The sequence below is a fragment of the Papio anubis genome, chromosome 9 (assembly GCF_008728515.1).
Source record: "Papio anubis isolate 15944 chromosome 9, Panubis1.0, whole genome shotgun sequence".
Classification (NCBI taxonomy): domain Eukaryota; kingdom Metazoa; phylum Chordata; class Mammalia; order Primates; family Cercopithecidae; genus Papio; species Papio anubis.
In genome coordinates, this window is record NC_044984.1 from 23,838,297 (window position 1) to 23,843,055 (window position 4,759).

At 42.5% G+C, this 4,759-nt stretch overlaps 1 pseudogene; it reads right to left on the bottom strand.

Moving 5' to 3' along the window:
* Nucleotides 1-1,024: 1,024 nt before the first annotated feature.
* On the bottom strand, nucleotides 1,025-3,701 carry LOC101016099 (annotated as a pseudogene).
* Nucleotides 3,702-4,759: the final 1,058 nt, after the last annotated feature.

The window sequence follows — 4,759 nt, forward strand, 5'->3', positions numbered from 1 at the left end:
CTGGCCTCAAATGATCTGCGCATCTCAGCCTCCCAAAGTGTTGGGATTACAGGTGTGTGAGTCACCAGGCCCAGCCTATCTTTCCTTACTTTTAAACTTTGTGAGATGTAACCAGAGCAGTCTTTAGTCAAGAGTGATTTTGTCCCACTTCTGAGGAAATACTCTTCTGAGTTCCATACCCAAAATTCCATGTATTACAAAGTTTTCCCACTCTAATTGGTGAGAATGTCCACTATTCTAGGCTCTGTGTTTTTTTGTTGTTTGTTTGTTTATTTGTTTTTTTGAGACAGAGTCTTGCTCTGTTTCCCAAACTGGAGTGCAGTGGCGTGATCTCAGCTCACTGCAACCTCCATCTCCCAGGTTCAAGCGATTCTCCAGCCTCAGCCTCCTGAGTAGCTGGGACTACAGGTGCCCACCACCACATGCGACTAAATGTTGTATTTTTAGTAAAGACAGAGTTGCACCATATTGGCCAGGCTGGTCTCAAACTCCTAACCTTGTGATCCACCCACCTCAGCCTCCCAAAGTGCTGGGATTACAGGTGTGAGCCACTGAACCTGGCCTTTGTTGTTTTTTTTTTTAATGGTATGAATCTCATTTATTAAAAATATTATTTCTCACCTTTCTCAAATTGAAGACTGCAAATAATAAAAGCAGTGCTTTATTGAGTTGTCATTAACCCTGGGAGGGAGCAGCAGAGCTGCCTCTCCACGCTCCAGGAAACCGCGGCTCGCATGTGACACATCTATCCCATCTTGCTTTACAAAACAGTCCTGAGGCTGGGCACGGTGGCTTACACCTGTAATCCCAGCACTTTTGGGGGCAAGGCAGATGGATCACCTGAGCTCAGGAGTTCAAGACCAGTCTGTCCAACATGGTGAAACCCCATCTCTACTAAAAATACAAAAATTAGCCAGACGTGGTGGTTGGTGCCTGTAATCCCAGCTACTCTGGAGGCTGAGGCAGGAGAATGGCTTAAACTTGGGAGGCAAAGGTTGCGGTGAGCCGAGATTGCGCCATTATAATCCAGCCTGGGTGACAAGAGTGAAACTCTGACTCAAACAACAACAACAACAACAACAAAACAGTTCTGAAGCTTAATCAAATGAAACTATTATACACGAAATTTACATTAGAAAAAGAGAGCTGGGTGTAGGAAAGCCGGGAGTGGTGTTCCCTTTAAGCTAAGGTCTCTCGGCAGTTGGGGCATCTTCGCTTCCTCGAGGCAAAACAGCAGATGAACCCAAAGGGGAACAGGATGATGACCAGGAAGATGCCCAGGAAGGTGAAGCAGTCCTCCAGCACCCCTGACCCTGCAGAGGGGACAGCTTCCCACGACCGTGATGGAGTTGGCAGGGTACTGGGTGGCAGTCCGGCTGTAGATGTTGTAGACCCTGGGGTGGCGGGTGGGTACCCCTGTGATGAGGTAGGGGTAGGGCTTTGGCGGGGGCTGGCAAGGGTGGCACCATAGCTGTGCAGGGTGCATGCACAGTTGCCCTGGACGGCCTGCAGTTTGTAGGCCAACAGCCGCTCCTGCAGCAGGGGCTTGTGGTCCACGGCTGACCCACTGAGCTCGGTCGGCCCCAGTGGTGACCCTAATCTTGAGGAGTTTCCTCACAGATGTGTGCTGACCAGTACCTACATAAGGGAGGAGGGATCCACTCACTGCAGATTTCGAGAGTTCTCTCTCCCCACTCCTCTTCAGCACTGTGTTCTGCAAATCCTGGCTGCCTTGGCCTCCCTATACTCCCAACAATGTCTCCTCAACTTATTGACAACCCAGGTGTATTCTCTATGCTGTAGTCTGGAGACTCTAGGCAGGAAGCTGGGTCCATCATTAGGCTCACTTCATTTGTTTTTCCTGCTCTCAGGGATTACTGCTCTCTTCTGTTATTCAGTGTCTGAAAACCATTGTTTCAAATACATACTTTTTGGTGTTTTAGTTATTTAAGGCAAGAGAATTAATCTGGTCTTGTTACTCCATCTTTTTTACAGAAAGTACTAGGTGTGAGGGCAGGGTTGGGGTGGCCAGTAATTTAGAACTATTTGTCACAAATAAGCATTTTGGCACGACAGCAAAGCTGCTAAGCGCGCCTAATATGACCACTGCTCCCCGCCATCGGATATGTGCTTTTTATGCCTTTTAAAGAGGTAACATTGAGTACATGCACAATTACATAATGTAAATTAATAGCCACCCTATTTCATAAAAATAAAGAGCAAAAGTATATATTAGTTCTCACAATTACATTTGGTGATTTATGCTTCAATATTTTATCTTACTTCAAAATTCCCCAGCTATCCAAAGATTATCTATTAATTCAATTTACTACAGTCCAAAGGCTTAATTTAACTAAAGATTTTAGGTATTATGCTGAATCTAACACAATACAAAATATAATTAATGCTGATATAAAAACATGTATCAGAATTATAATTCAGCCGGGCGCAGTGGCTCATGCCTGTAATCCCAGCACTTTGGGAGGCTGAGGGAGGTGGATCACTCAAGCTCAGGAGTTCAAGACCAGCCTGAGAAACATAGCAAAACCTTGTCTCTACTAAAAATACAAAAATTAGCTGGGCATGGTGGCATGTACCTGTAGTCCCAACTACTCGGGAGGCTGAGGTGGGAGGGTCAGTTCAGCCCAGGCAGGTTGAGGCTGCAGTGAACTGAGATTGCACCAATGTACTCCACCTTGGGTGACAGAGTGAGACCTGTCTCAAAAAAATAAATAAATATATTATAATTCAATGTCATTGATTGTATTATTTTATATTTTCAGTATTCTTAAACATTATGTGGGGTATAATGTTATCTGATCTATAAATAGAATAAGTTTAGGAAACTCAGATTAACCAGTCTCTCCATTAGAAAACAAACTCAATTTTATTTTTAAAAATTATACATTTGTATTATACTCCATACTGATAAAATTGTGGAAAGACAATGCTGTTTTTTAAGCCATTATCATACTAATTTGTCTAAGGATTTTGGTGATCTTTGAACTCAGCTTCTTATATCAAAAGGCTCCTGAGCAAAACCTTCTATGAGAATACTTTTTTTTTCTTGGCACTTCCTGAGTAATGTATTACAAGTTTCATTTCTTTATTTTCAAGGACTTCTAGGAATATTAAATTTATATAAGCACTTACTATTCTCCATAAACCAATAAAATCAGAGCTCATTTTTTCAAAAAGAATTTAATTTAATAATACTTTTTACCCTAATTTACTAATATTTCATCTTCCATTCAAAAGAGATAAAGGCTGTTTCAATTGCAAACACATAGACATCAGAGAGCACGCAGTTGAGTTTTACAATCTCATCCACAGGTCAAAAGTCAACATGGTAACACAATAATATTCTGGCTAGATCTCAAAGACTTGTTCCCCTTTCCAGTGAGCATTAAATATTGTTTTAATTGACTTGCACTCACAATAGACAAACAGAAACAAAAAAAAGACTAATAAACCATATTTTCTGTTTGTCATATTTCCCCCAAAGGAAAATAGTTCCTCCTCATCCTAAGAGAGATCTCCAAGGGGATAGGCAATAAAACCAGACTCTTAATTATTGCTGCCAACAGTGAGGAATTAATTATCAGTCATGTTCAGAACCCAGAGAGGCTCAGGTTTTCATACACATAGCGGGTGCCTGATGACCAGCCTGGTAGTGCATTACACACAACTTCCTTGACCATGCTGTAGAAAAAGGCATGGCTCACAGCACTGTTTTCTAAGAACACATGAATATATGAGGTGCTCTCTTGATTATGAAGCCAAGACTGGCCTACTGGTTCATTAGCAGAGGTGTGCTGTGGCTGGGCCCCATTGGCTCATGAGAGACGATTATGCTCAGCTCTTCCTAACTCTGCATTCAGTGACGTCACATTGGTAGGTTAAAAGGTCCATGTTACCAGTATTTATACCACAGAATTTAATAAATGTTGAAAATCAGCCCCTGCTGCCACCTCAAAGTGAAGCAGCCATGTTGTCTGGGATGACACCCCAAGTTCTTGGTCTCACGGCCAAGGAAATCAAGGATGTGGACACACCAAGTGTGAGGTTTACAGCAGAAATTTCATAGGTGAAATAAAGAACAGCTTTCTGCAATAGAGAGGGGTCCAGGAAAAAGGGTTGCCATTTTTTACAGTTGAATGCAAAGGCTTTGATAAGAAACCCATGAGGGTTGGGCATCTCATTTGCATAAGGTGCAAACTTCTGGGGGCTCCACCCCATCCTCCTAAAGCACATACAGGCCCTTAGCTTGAGTTACTCCATATTCCTTTGTTCCCCTTGCTGTGCACGTGTTAGGGGACAAAATTTTCCATTGTGGGCATACCTGGGCAAGTCACTCGTGTAGCCTTTCTTATCTGTGTGGCTATGGGCACGTCTTAGGCAAGTCCTGCTGTATAAGCTCCCTTATCTGTGCCTGCAGGCTGTTCTTCTGTTTGAGAGAATGCAACCGAGGACCCACCCTTACTGCCTGCCTGACTGGGTTTTTTCCTTTCTCCTCTCATGAAAGAACCAATTGTTAAACATTTACCTGCATATTATTTTCTTTTACTGACTAGTTCCTGAATCTGGTAATGGAAAAAGAAATGGCCCAAATCACAAATTAGATAAGACAGATTAATACAGTTGTCCAACAAAATAAACAAAAACAAAAACATAGAATGTTAAAAAAAAAAAAAAAAAAAAAGGAAGCAGGGGAACAGTCAGCCAGCCCAAACTTCTGTTGCCACATACCTGGATTTCA